Raw genomic sequence first — 15,242 nt, forward strand, 5'->3', positions numbered from 1 at the left:
CAGCGCAATCGCCGCACAGGGAGCGCCGATTTGCACCGGTCTGTGTCCTACTGTCAGTATTTGACAACCTCTAGCAATGGGAATGCGCTTCAAATGCCCCGGAGTTCCCCTTTAAGACACTGATTAATACACATCTGAGAGTCTCACCTGCCTCCTGGATAAACTCACAGACTATCATTAATTTTCCTCCAGCTGTATTCAGATTTTTATGATCACTTGTAGATGAAAACTTCTTACCCTTTTATTTACCTGTCCTCCTCAGTTCTTTTGGATCTTGCCTACAAACAGAGTTATCCTAACATTACTGCTGGCCAGTACCTTACATCCACTGTGATTGGTTAGTTAGATTATTTGAATGGGTGAATGGGAAATTGAGTTCTATATAGGTGTCTACATACATGCAAATGTCTGTATTTAGAATGCTTGGCAAGGTCTGTTTTGTATGAACAGATTAATGTCAAAGCATGACTATGGTAGTGGTAGTGTTGGCGGCAGAGAAAAACAACAATTACTTGCGCTGGAAAAATGTACAATAAGCTCTAGACGGCTTTCTCTCGGTAAGGCAGATAAGAGGTAAGTTTCTAAACTCAAACAACATAAACATAACTGGACTTGCGTGTGATTGGGTGGGTCTGTACCACATAGGTGAACAAACAATCTGGCAATGAGATGGAAGGAGACTAAAGCTTTTAACAGCCACACCAGAGTCAGCCACAGGTGTGTTATCAGGATCACCGCCAGCCACAATGTCCACAGGGAACCAGGAAACCACATGGAAAAATAAAAGTGGGGGAAAACAGACAATTAAACCATAAACCCTAACATCTTCCTCTCTGTAAAAGCAGTGTGAATCTCATGAGTATGGAACTTTGCAGTGGACTTGATTTCTAGGCCTGGAAAATGTGGCATGAGCCATTTTTCTACACTGATCTCAAGCTGTTAAGTAGGAAAGAGGCTACATCAACAATCATGTTTTCATGTATGCTGCTGTTATTTCACCCTGTTACAAAGATTTTAAAGTTCATTCCCTGGTTAAGCATCATATGGAAGGAGGGGGCAACTGAAACCTGTTTTTCCCTCTTTATGTGTGACGGTGTGAAATGAAGCTTTGTCGATTGTTGTAAAAAAAACCCGAATTCCCAGAGAAAAAGAAACACATTTGAGTTGGTAGCTCGTCTTACACATAAGAAGTTGTCTTGTCCTGCATGTTCTTGCGCATGTTATAAGTTTTTCAGATCGACCTACAATTGCAGCACGGCTGCTTTATAGCCAAATTCAGCTTTTCTACAAGCAGAAATTTTAAGTTCAAGAGCAAAGCAGGTGCCAGTTTGGGAGTGTTATTTAAGTGTCTATTTCAAAAAAGCATGTTGGATTTTAAGGGGTTTAAGAAAAATTATTTTATCTTTGAAAATTCAAATTTGTTCTGCAGACTTCTTGCATGTAGATTTCTGACTGGATACTTGTTTAGGGAAGTAGGGAATGTTCAAATTCAAATTCAATTCAAATTCAAAAATACTTTATTTATCCCAGAGGGAAATTAAATGTTGATGTAACTCAATTAAATCAAGGAGTTATTATAGATGCTGATGGCTGTGGGCAGGAAAGATTTCCTGTAGCGGTCCGTTTTGCATCCAAACTGAAGAAGCCTTTGACTGAAGAGACTCTGTTTTCCGATAACAGTCTCATGGAGAGGATGTTCAGGGTTGTCCACAATTCTCTTGATTTTATGCAAAATCCTTCTTTGCATTATTGTCTCCAGAGGTTCCACAGTCGTCCCCAGAACAGAACCAGCCTTCCTTATCAGGTTGTTGAGTCTTTTTAGGTCCCTGGTTCTGATGCTGCGGCCCCAACAGATGACGCAAGAGGAAATGACGCTGTCAACAACAGACTTGTAGAAGATCTGCAACATCTTGTTGCAAACCTTGAAGGACCTTAGCTTCCTCAAGAAGTACAGTCTGCTCTGTCCTTTCTTGTAGATGGCTTCACTGTTGTGTCTCCAGTCCAGTCTGTTGTCCACATGAACACCAAGGTATTTATATTCCTCAACCAATTAAATGAAATGTCTTGAAAGGGTTGAAGAGTCTATAAAAAAAAATGGATGCAAAGGGAATGAAAATGGAAAAGGAAATATCTGCAAAGAAAGGACTAAAAATGGTATAAAAGCTAAACCAACAGTTGAATTTGAAATGTTGTCCCTAGGACGAATGCTTTTTACTGTTAATGGAGAAATAGAGTGCGTGGCATATTTAATGGCTTTTGTTTTTATTGTACAGCACTGAATAATTAACTGGGAAGCAGCATGTCACATAGATTTATCTTTTAATTAAAATAACGGGGTTCACGCATATTTGAGTGGTAGTCTAAATAAATGCAATATCCAAATTTATGTTTTGTTTATCTTCCTGTTAATTATCCGGAGATTGTTCACTGTATAGCCCTTCATTTCCCCAACTCTGCATCTGTCTCTCCCCCTCTCTCTGCCTCTTTCTCCTGGTAATAACTAGTCAAGTTTTATTAATTTATGGATAATTGTGGCTACATGAATAAGGTGCATGGCATAAAACCAGCTCATTCTTATAAAGTGAGATGAATGTGTTGGCCTAGCTGATTCCTCCACAAGACAGTTATAGAGAGAGCAAAATGTTCCGTCTTTGTCTCTAGAATTATGCTAATTTCTAATATCTATTTTCTCATTAGAATTGACATGTTGAAACAAAAGGCGGCAACTCCTCAAATGCATGCTTCAGTCCACACAGGGAATTATTTCAATAAATGACAAAGACAACACACTCTGACACTTATACCACAAGATACACTATATTTCCAAAAGTATTCGCTCAGCTGCCTTTACACGCATATAAACTTAAGTGACATCCCATTCTTAATCCATAGGGTTTAATGTGACGTCGGCCCACCCTTTGCAGCTATAACAGTGTCAACTCTTCTGGGCAAGTTTTTCACAAGTCTTAGGCAGTGTTGTTTTTGACAACCATCTTAGATTTAGTCTTAGTCTTAGTCTTTTGGACTAAAATGCTTATTAGTTTTAGTCACATTTTAGTCATTTCTATATGTGATAGTTTTAGTCCAGTTTTAGTCGACGAAAACTCAAAAGGGTTTTAGTCTAGTTTTAGTCGACGAAAAGTCAAAAAGGTTTTAGTCTAGTTTTAGTCAAAAAAAAGAGAAAAAATAAGAGTAGTCTACCGTGTTAAGAAAATAGTATGGTCTTAACTATCAAACAAGCAGAACGAAAATACATAGCTTATTATCTGACCCTGTACTAAAGCTTTCTGATTTTTCATTCTGTACTGTGCGTGTGTCCCAACTTTACTGTAAGCGCACTAAACGCACAGGTCCTGGTTAGGGCTGCACAACGTCACTTGTGGCTTTTAGGCTAAAGCTAGCAGACTCTACGTATAACAGTAACTCGACCTGTTTAACATATCAAGTTACGTGCTGACAGAACGTACACACAAAGAGATAACCACACCGTCACTGAATGTAAACATGGCTAAACATGCTGCTAAAGTAACACACACATAATGAATTGACGTTAGCGTAACAAAAGCTAACTTTAGCCTAAAGTTAGCAGCCCATTTGCGCCAGGAGTATGTGGAAAACGTACTAATGTATTAGCTTACTATGAAATTTATCGATTATGTTAACAGCATTTGTAACTTACCTTCGAAAAAATATCCCTGTGGCGAGCCTTAAGGTGCCGCAGCTGATACTTTTTAGGTTTTAATTGACACACACAATAAGCAGAAATGTCATTCATTTTAAACGTCTGACAGATCACCCACTAACATTTTCGTCCATTCTCGTCTTGTCAACGAAAACTCACACACGTCTCATCATGTTTTCGTCATCAGACAGCTATGTTTATCTCGTCACCGTCTCGTTATCGTCATGAAAAAAAGTGCCGTCAACGAAATGATTTCGTCATCGTCATCGTTGACGAAAACAACACTGGTCTTAGGAGTGTGTTTATGGAAATTCTTGACCATTCTTCCAGAAAAGCATTTGTGAGGTCACACACTGATGTTTGGCTCGCAGGCTTCTAATTCACCCCAAAGGTGTTCTACCAGCTTGAGATCAGGACTCTGTGCAGGCCAGTCAAGTTCTTCCACGCCAAACTTGTTCTTCCATATCTTTATGGACCTTGCTTTGTGCACTGGTGCGCAGTCATGTTGGAAAAGGATGGGGCCATCCCCAAACCTTTTCCACAAAGTTGGGAGAATGAAATTGTCCAAAATCTCTTGGTATGCTGAAGCATTCAGAGTTCCTTTCACTGTAACTAAGGTGCCAAGCCGAACTCCTGGAAAACAATCCCACACCATAATCCCCCCTACAACAAACTTTACACTTGGCACAACACAGTCAGACAATTCCTCTTTTCCTGGCAACCACCAAACCCAGACTTGTCCATCAGATTGCTAGATGGAGAAGCGTGATTCATCACTCCAGAGAATGTCTCCACTGCTCTAGAGTCCACTGGCGGCATCCTTTACACCACTGCATCTGACGCTTTGCATTGCACTTGGTGATGTATGGCTTGGATGCAGCTGCTCGGCCATGGAAACCCATTCTATGAAGCTCTTTACACACTGTTTTTGAGCTAATCTGAAGGCCACGTGAAGTTTGGAGGTCTGTTGCGATTTACTCTGCAGAAAGTTGACGACCTCTGCACACTATGCGCTTCAGCGTCCGTTGAGCCCGCTCTGTCATTTTATGTGGCCTACCACGTGGCTGAGTTGCTGTCGTTCCCAATCGCTTTGTTGTAATACCACTGACAGTTGACTGAGGAATATTTAGTAGCAAGGAAATTTCACGACTGGACTTGTTGCACAGGTGGCATCCTATCACGTTACCACGCTGGAATTCACTGAGCTCCTGAGAACGACCCATTACAAACATCTGTCAGTTCTAAGATTTTATGTGTTAAGACATAATACAAAGAAATCACCTTTTCCTTACTGTGTCTTAAACCTAAGGGAATGTAACCTCAGATTTCCCTTTGGGAACATCAACATATTTCAAAATTTAATTTAACTAAAACTAAGCCAAAATGCAGGCACCATGTAGGACTATTGTTTCTCTATTACAAGTATGGTTGTGTTTAGTACGGCTTGTGATTTGTTTTTGTTTTCCATTGTAGGTGGTACTATGTAACTGATAAATTTTTTAGTACCACTTCAGCCAAGGTTCCAAGAGAGCTGAGCCAATACTATACAGTGACATGGAAACACTGCAGAACGCTGATTGGTCAGATAGAATCATCACCTGCGTGCGTCAACCACTCTCTACAGTAGCACACCTGTTTTCCAAAAAATAATTTGAAAATCTGATAACACAATTTACAAAATAAATCACATATATCTCATTTGTGAACACAAGTCGTATACTGTGTGCATGACTAATGTATACACGAGAATGATTAGTAGCTCTGAGTATGGATTTATAGATCAATTTTTGTTCCTCCCGTGAGTGGAGCTGAGCTCTGTAGAGATTGTTATGATCACTCCCAAAAGATATTCAGACCCTTCTGAACGAGAAGCCTGTTGGAAACTCATTAAGTGCAACTACCACTCTATGCTCCTTACTTGTGAGTGGCTTTGGATAAATTTGTCTACTAAATCAATGTCATTTAATAAACAAACCACATTTGTGAGCCCTGTGTTGCTATATATTCACACACACATTATTGAAACAACAGCTGATCCTGCAAGTGACAATGTTTGGGCACTTTTTCATTGGAAAAGACCAAAGTGGCTTTGGTTAACAATAAATACAGGTCCACGTTTGATCAGCATAAGCACATCATACAAAGTGTTAAGCATGGTGCTGGAGGGAGTAATGACTTGGATTTGTTTGAAGAAACAGGACATGGGCACCCGGCAGTCATTAGCCATATTTACATGATTGTTTTACTACAGGCAACAGCTATCTTTAAGCCAAAGCATATTTGCAGCCCAGGGCTCGAAGCTCCTCTTTGCATTTAAATTGTGGGGCTCCTGTCCCTGTAATATTTCCCTGAAAAAACCCCCTGACAATACACATTGTAGTGTAAGAAAGCTGGAGAGACAATGGCATTCCTCTAATTTAGAAGAGCCTCAATTTGTCTGGAAAGATAGTTTATTAAAGCATGAGAAAGCCCTTGGTAAAGCTAAAACTGATTATTATTCATCATTAATTGAAGAGAATAAGAACAATAATAGGTTTCTTTTCAGCACTGTAGCCAGGCTGACAAAGAGTCAGAGCACTATTGAGCCATGTATTCCTTTAACTCTCAGTAGTAATGACTTTTTTGAGCTTCTTCTACACCAGAGTAACTCATGGAGTTCCTCAGGGTTCTGTGCTTGGACCAATTGTTTACTCTTTGCTTCCATAAGGTAACATTATTAGACAGCATGGCATAAATTTCCATTGCTATGCTGATGATACTCAGCTGTATTTACATATGAAACCAGATTAAACTAACAGGTTTGTCAGACTACAAGCATGTATTAAAGACGTAAAGACTTCGATGACTCAGAACTGTCTGCTTCTAAATTCAGACAAAACTGAAGTCGTTATCTTTGGACCTGAGTGCCTCAGGGAGAAATTGTCTAGCTATATAATTACTCTAGATGGTATTTCCTTGGCTTTTAGTACTACAGTGAGGAACCTTGGAGTTATTTTTGACCAGAATTTCTTTTTGACACTCATATAAAACTGGTTTCTAGGACTGCCTTCATACACCTTCGTAATATTGCCAAAATCAGGAACATCCTGTCTCAGAGTGAAGCAGAAAAACTAGTGCATGCATTTGTTACATCAAGGTTGGACTACTGTAATTCTTTTTTTATTGGGCTGTCCCAAAAATGTTCTAAAAAGCCTTTCAGGTGATTCAAAATGCTGTAGCCAGTTCTGATGAGATCTAACAAGAGAGATCATAATTCTCTACAGATTCAGCTTCTCTTCATTGGCTCCCTGTTAAATTCTTAATAGAATTTTAATTATTCTCCTCACATAATAAGCTCTTAATGACCAAGCTCCATCATATCTTAAAGTTCACATTGTGAGACATTTTCCCAACAGAGCACTTTCCTCCCAAACTACAGGTTTACTTGTGGTTCCCAGAGTTTCTAAAAGTAGAATGGGAGACGGAGCCTTTAATTATCAGGCCCCTCTCTTGTGTAACCAGCTGACAGCCTATGTCCAGGAGGCAGACACTCTCTCTAATTTTACAACTAGGCCTAAAATTTTCCTTTTTGATAAAGCTTACAGTTAGGGATGGCTCAGGTGACCATGAAACATCCCATAGTTAGGCTGCTATAGGCCTAGACTGCCGGGGGGGCTCTAATGTCACACCTTTCCTGACTTTGCTCTCTTTTTTCCCCTGTTAAATTTTTCATATGACATTATGTACATTTGGAATTATTGTTGTCATTAACTTGTGTTTTCCTGTCTCAACAGGTATCCTTTGAATGGTGTTTTGATGTTTGTTGTCCCCTCTTTTCTGTCTTCTCAAACCCCAGCTGGTCGAGGCAGATGGCCCCCCTTCCTGAGTCTGGTTCTGCCAGAGGTTTCTTCCTGTTAAAAGGGAGTTGTTTCTCTCCACAGTTGCCTCATGCATGCTCAGGATGGGAGATTAGACCGAAGAGAAGTTTCGGGGCAATCTGTTGGTTTCCTTAGCTAGTGTCAAACATAGCTAATGTGTCAACCATGAACTCCTCTGTATACGAAAGCATTCTCAAATCAAGTGTGAAGTGAGTGATAGGTGAGTGAGTGCAGTTAAGGGGAAAAACACAGGTGGAGTGAATGAAGGTGATGGCAGAGCAACAGAAACTATGGGGAAAACATGGCAAAACTAAAAACTAAACATGAGCTACAAACTTAGGCATGAGAAAAACTCAACATAGAATAGAATAGAAATAGAATAGAAAAAAACTTTATTCATTCCCTAATGGGGGAAATTAGTCAAGTAGTCAAGTTAAAAAGCCTTATGGCTGTGGGAACAACGGACCTTCTGAACCTCTCAGTCCTGCAGCACAGAGAGATTAGCCTCTCACTGCAGCTGCTCCTCTGTCCTGCTAGGATGCTGTGGAGAGGATGTTTATTATTCTCCAAAAGAGAATACAATTTCCTCCTCATCCGTTGCTCCACCACAGCACTGAGAGGGTCCAGCCTTCTGACTACAACAGAACCAGCCTTTTTCACCAGTTTGTCCAGGCGCCTACAGTTTATGTCTCTAGTTCAACTCCCCCAGCAAACAACAGCATATAACAGTGCACTCTCAATAGATGATAGTGTGATAAAACATGCACATCTTGTCAGGAAGAAGAGACGGCTCTGGCCCCTCCTGTACACTGCTTCTATATTGGCAGACCACTCCAGTTTATTATCCAGCACCACCCCCAGGTATTTGCAGGTCTGAACAGTCTCTACCTCCCCTCCATCAATGCAGACTGACTGGTATGGGGTTTTAGATCTCCTGAAGTCCACCACCAGCTCTTTGGTCTTGGTGGTGTTCAGGAGCAAACAGTTATTTTTGGTCCAGTCAGTAAAGGCCTCCACAAGGTCGCTGTACTCCTTCTGCTGTCCACCATGCACACATGCCACAACAGCCGAATCATCAGAATACTTCTGTATGTGGCAGGACTCTGAGTTGTACCTGAAGTCTGATGTGTACAGGGTGAAAAGAAAAGGAGCCAAAACAGTACCCTGCGGAGCCCCAGTACTGCATTCCAGTCTTCCAGAAACACATTTCCCCCATCCTGACATACTGTGGTCTAGCAGATAAATAGTCTATAATCCATGATGTCAGGGAGGGGGCCACACCCATATCGAGCAGCTTGTCTTTCAGTATGGGAGGCTGTATGGTGTTGAAGGCACTGGAGAAGTCAAAGAACATGATTCTCACATATGAACCAGGCACATCCAGATAAGCATATGCCCGATGCAACATGTACAGAATCGCGGCTTCCACTCCTATGTGTTTCTGGTAGGCAAACTGGGGGGGTCAAGAGCCTCAGCAATATGATATCCCATGCGACGAACAAGCATTCTCCCCGAGGTCTTCATGATATGAGATGTCAAAGCCACCGGTCTGTAGTCATTCAGCTCCACCGGTTGCCCTAATTTGGGCACTGGTATGAGACAAGAAGTTTTCCACAGCACTGGGACTTTTTCCATCTGAATGCTCATATTGAAGAGCCTCTGAAGAGGGACTGCTAGTTGACCAGCACAGTCCCTCAGAAGCCTTGGACAAACTCCATCTGGGCCTGAAGCCCTCCCTGACTTAAGTCTCCTGAGCTCAGGTCCAACCTCCTCTATAGTTAGACACAGAGGTTGTAGCGGAGGGATGGTGACAGGAGTGATGTTGCTATCAACCATAGAGATGAGGGTGGGGGTGCAGCTGGACCGAGGAGGGCTAGTGGTGGGAGTTGCTGCAGAGGTGGAGGTGCAGCTGTGCTCAGGATGCCTGGAGGTAGAAGCTGCCGCAGAGGTGGATGTGCAGCTGGGCTTAGGAGGCCTGGTGGTGAAAGCTGCTACAGAGGTGGAGGTGTGGCTGGGTTCAGAAGGCCTGGCAGTGGAAGCTGCCGCAGAGGTGGATGTGTGGTTGGTTTCAGTAGGCCTGGTGGTGGAAGCTGCCAGAGAGGTGGAGGAGCAGCTGGACCGAGGAGGCCAGGCGGTGGGAGCAGCCACAGATGTGGAGATGCAGCTGTGCTCAGGATGCCTGGCAGTGGAAGCTGCCGCAGAGGAGGAGGTGAAGCTGGGCTGATGAGGCCAGGTGGTGGGAGCTGCCGCACAGGTGGAGGGGCAGCTGGGCTGATGAGGCCAGGCGGTGGGAGCTGCCTCACAGGTGGAGGTGTGGCTGGGTTCAGAAGGCCTGGCAGTGGAAGCTGCCGCAGAGGTGGATGTGTGGTTGGGTTCAGGAGATCTGGCGGTGGAAGCTGCTTTAGAGGTGGAGGTACAGCTGGACAGAAGAAGCCTGTTGGTGACAGTTGCTGCAGAGGTGGAAGTACAGCAGGGCAGTGGAAGCAGTATAGAGGAAGCATCTGTAGTGGTGGGGGTGGAGGGAGCAGCAGCAGAGGTGGAAAGAGCCACACTATCAAACCTGTTGTAATATTGGTTGAAAGTATTGGCTCTGTCCACATCACCTTCCACAGACTGAGAGTTCTTCAGTCTGTATCCAGTGATGGTCCTCATGCCCCTCCAAACCTCCTTGGTGTTATTGTTCTCCAGCTGTCTCTCCACCTTTTTCTTGTACTCCACCTTAGCTCGATGTAATGTCTTTTTAAGCTCCTGTTGTACACTCCTCCGCCTTTCACCATCCCCATTCTGGAACGCCCTCTTTTTCTGGTTCAGGAGGTCTTTGATGTCACTGGTGATCCATGGTTTATTATTTGGACAGCACATTACAGTCATCACTGGAATCACAGTGTCCCTGCAGAAGTTAATGTAGTCTGTGATGGTGCTGACCCTCCTGTCCATGTCAATGTCCATTTCTTCTTCCTCCAGCAGTACAGCCCAGTCTGTGACATCAAAGCAGTCTCTCAATGCATCACTCGCCTCTGGTGACCACTTCCTGAAAGATCTGGTAGTAACAGGAAGTCTTTGTACACACGGTCTGTATGTGGGTTGTAGATAGACCATGCTGTGATCAGATCTACCCAGTGGTGGAAGAGACACTGCCCAGTAAGCCTCCTCCATGTTAGTGTGGCAAGGGGCGGAGTAAAGGATGAAATTGTTAGAGCCAACAACGCCACCTGGGGACTTGCACCCCAGGATATGACAACTGAAACCCAATTGCTGTAAGGACACAGAGTCGTGACTGAGGAGCCAGAGACAGTAAAGTAAAGAAAATATATTTATTGAAAATAATATTTATGAATAAAACTCAAGTAAAGCTGGTGCTGCGAAGAAACGAAAGGTTAAACACAAGGCGAATTTAGTAAAGTATTTTTAATGACAGAAAGCTAAAAGGCCGCCTATAACAATATTAAAATCCAAATGACTAACAAAATTAAAATCAGTGGGCTGGGGTCTCAGTGGAAGAAATTACTGGATGTGTGTCTCTTAACTCATTGGCTGCCATTGACGTCTATAGACGTCAATTTAAATACAACCGTTGACTGCCAAAGACGTCTATAGACGTCAATTGCGTTTTTTAACGGAGCGGGCTGGGGAACAATCTAGCGGAGTTTGTTACTAAATCTTAGGCTTGTAAACACTAAACAGAGAATATACTGGCAAACTGACCCGCAAGGTGGCAGCAGTGCCACTTTGGATGGGAGATGAGTAAGATCACATAGATTGTAGAAGAAGACTGAAGCGGCTTTGAAGCCAATGAGACTAATCAAAATGTTTTTAAACTATAATTGCCAAGATCGGAGAAGGAGAAAATGTCGCCGGCGAGACGAAACACGAAATTTAGGCAGCTAACGCTCGAACAGAGCCTTCTGTGCAGCAGAAGTAGTGTACCACTACGATCCACCGACGAGATACCCGGGCCAAGCGGAGAGAGTTGTCGGCGTGTGCGTATTTCACCTCAGCGGAGCGCACCACCACACAGTTCCGACTCAGACAATGAACCTGACCCGGATTCCTCAGACGAGTGGTAGCCGTCTGGGAGCAGCAGAGCCTCATCCCCAGACACTACAGACACTGAGGGAGGTAAGGTTTGATTTTCCTCTCCCCTCCTTCAGCCCATGTCACATGAACGCAATTTAGGCCCACTAGTTCATATTGCTACATCTGTTGCTAGTAGCCTACTGATGTGAGGGAATTTTCAATTTACAGATCCATCCACATCCAGCAGAGCTCCCACTCCCAGCAGTGCGAAGAAGAAGAAAGGTAAAAAAAAAAAACAGTATTCACCACATCACATTGCAGCAATAAAACATAAATATTTTTTTATGGCAATTGTATATATTTCTATAATTTACAGGTTGTGCATCCAGCAGTTCTCACACTCCCACTGTTGGGAGTGTGAATAATAAAGGTAAAAAAAAAAATTCTTCTCCACATCACACCGCAGAAATAAAAAAAATTATTTTTATGGTAATTGTATATTTGTATCATTTACAGGTCGTGCATCGAGCAGAGGTCGTGGGCAAGCTTGTGACTGGCATCAAGCCGGCTGGCAACCAAGCGAGATCCCATTCACTGCAACCCCTGGACCCCGGCACGCCGCTGCGGAGCTGGATAGTGACCTGCCAGCTGACTTCCTGGAGCTCTTCTTGACTGATGAGCTGCTCCAAAGCATTGCAGATCAGACCAACCTCTATGCATGTCAGTATTTTGAGGCACACCCTGACAATCTGCCATATAGCAGAGGTAATGCATGGAAGCCAGTGTCAGTCCCAGAACTGAAATCATTCTTTGGACTCTCTTTTCTCACCGGTTACGTGAAAAAGCCAAGCCTTGAACTGTACTGGAGTGTAGATGAGATAGATGCCACACCCTATTTCAGCAAGACTATGCCAAGAAACAGATTTCAGATAATTTGGAGGTTCCTTCATTTCAATAATAATGCATTGCAGGATGCCACTGACAAATTGTTTAAAGTCCGCCCAGTGTTAGACTACGTAGTGGGAAAGTTCAAGGAGATATACCAACCAGGTGAGGGTATGATGCAGTGGCGGGGGCGCCTGTCTTTCAGGGTGTACAACCCACAAAAGCCGGTGAAGTATGGCATCAAGTCCTACATTCTGTGTGACTCTGCCACAGGGTACTGCTTCAACATGCGACCTTATGTCGGGGAAGGTTGTACTCTGCCAGAGATAGTGTTCTCTCTGTTAGATCGTCTCCCAGGTCATGGGTACACGTTGTTCATGGACAATTTCTACAATTCTGTAGCACTGTGTGAACAACTACTGAAAGCAAAAACCAATGTGTCTGTGGAACACTTAGAAAGAATAGGGGGGAACCTCAGATCATCAGTGAGATGAGTAAGACTGACTTGGTGGTGGGGGAGAAAGTTGTGTGGCACAATGAGAGGGTGATGGTAGTAGCGTGGCTGGACAAATGGTTGGTCAAGATGGTGACAACCTGTCATCAAGATAGGATGCAGAGGGTTGATGTGTGGCAGAGGGGACAAAGAGACAAGGTTGCTCAGTTAAAGCCGGAGTGTGTTGTTGCGTACAACTCCTCCATGAATGGGGTGGATAGGTTGGACCAAAACATAGGTTATTATCCCTTCATCCGAAGATCGTTGAACTGGTCGAAGAAGTTTGTTGCCTATCTCTTCCAGCTGTGCATGTTCAATGCTTATGTCCTCTACCGAGCCAGAAACCCAGGGGAGTGTAAAACCCTCTTGGAGTTCATTCGCAGGGTAGTGAAGTCCTGGTGTGGGGGTTGAGGAGGGGGAAGGGGCAGGTGTGGGGGTTGAGGGGGGTGGGGACTTTGAGGAAGGCAGACGTACTCCTAGAGCTCCTTACAACACTAACCCTGAGAGCAGGCTAGATGGAAACATGGGCAAACATGTACTGGAAAACCTGATGCCCACCAGCAAGAAGGGGAGACTAGCAAGGAGGTGTAGGGTCTGTGCTCGCAAGGGTCAGCGCAGTGAGACCAAAATGTGGTGCAAGTCCTGTTGTGTCCCCTTGCACGCAGGAGAGTGTTTCACTGCTTACCACACTAAGCGGAACTATTCTGTGTAGGGACATACACACACACACACAGGTTTGAATGGAGACACACACACACACACACACACACACACACACACAAAGGTTTGAATGTGATGAACTGTACAGTTTTGATAATGTATGAACTATTTACGTGTTACTATTTACTTGTTACTTCACTGTGAATAAATTATTGTTTTGCTATCAAAATACCTTCTCAGTGTTGTTTTTGCTGTTTTATGGAAGGAAACCACTTTTCAGATGTTTGAGGTGTCACTAAAGCAAAAAATGTTAGCATCAAAGTCACTGTTCTGCTTGACAGGTTTCTTTGCACAAAAAGCTTGTTTTCTCCATTTTTTGGTCAAAAACAGCTGTTTTTGGTGAAACCAACCTATGTTCTACTGTCTATTACTAAAGGACTGAAAATGGTAGAAACAAACTTTTTTTCCTGATGAAAGAAGAGAGTCTACTCTTTCTTTCGGTGTGTACATAGTCATAAGACACACTTTTCTGTGGGTCTTGGAAAATCAGTCAAAATACTGTAAAACACTTGGCAGTATGGGTCTCTCTGCACTGAAAATGGCTGGCAGCCAATGAGTTAAGCTGGGGTGCAACACTACAATTGAAAAGCCACCACAAACACGTTAAAAGTGCCCCAGTGTACTTGCATGCCAAAACGGAAGTGAGGTCCTCACCACAGTGCGTAGCCTCCCACCTGGTTACACCCAGGCCACACTGAAACTAAAAAAAAAGGAAAGGTTAACAAACCTAATCATCAAATCAATAATCAAACTAAAAGACAAATAACTACACAAGCAAAACAAAAGTAGAACCAACCAAACACTGCACAACAGTACAAATAAATTAACAAAACAGCACAGCAGAACTGTACAAACAAATTAACAAAGCAGCACAACAGAACAACATGTATAAACAAACTAATAAAGACAAAGCACAGCAGCAAGTGAACCTACAAAGACAAAAACACATGTTAGTAGGACAAAGGATCGCACCACACATGCCTGATGAAACGGGGACCCTACTCACCACCTGAATTAGGTCACCACACAAGCTCAGCAAGAGACTGAAGGGAGCCATATTGAGGCTTTATATACATCATGAGGAGGAGCTAGAGGAGGTGCTTGCAGGTTACTTGGGTTGTGTTCAAGACCTATAGGTCCACTACATTAGCATAGAACAGATCTAATGTCCTTTCTCCACGTGTTGGACAGTCCACATACTGTACAAAGCCAGTCAGGCAGGAGGATAGAGAGACGTGGTTGAAATCCCCTGTGATTGCAATGAATGCCTCAGTCAGAGGTGTGACCAGAATGGCATGTGTGGGTGTGCAGTTAGCTCATCTGGGGGGGCAGAAAAAAATCGGTGGAAAACCAATACTACAACTTCAAGCATAATAATAATACTAATAATAATAATAATAATAATAATAATAATGATAATAATAATTAGGGATGCACCGATACCACTTTTTTTAAAACCGATACGATACCGATATTTGGATCTGAGTACTTGCCGATACCGAGTACCGATGCCGATACTTCTACCACAAAAAAATGTAATGAATTGGAAGACAAGTTTCGGTCTCACAAGCCCAGTGGTTCCCAAACT

This window comes from Odontesthes bonariensis, chromosome 1 (assembly GCF_027942865.1).
Source record: "Odontesthes bonariensis isolate fOdoBon6 chromosome 1, fOdoBon6.hap1, whole genome shotgun sequence".
NCBI classification, from domain to species: Eukaryota; Metazoa; Chordata; class Actinopteri; order Atheriniformes; family Atherinopsidae; genus Odontesthes; species Odontesthes bonariensis.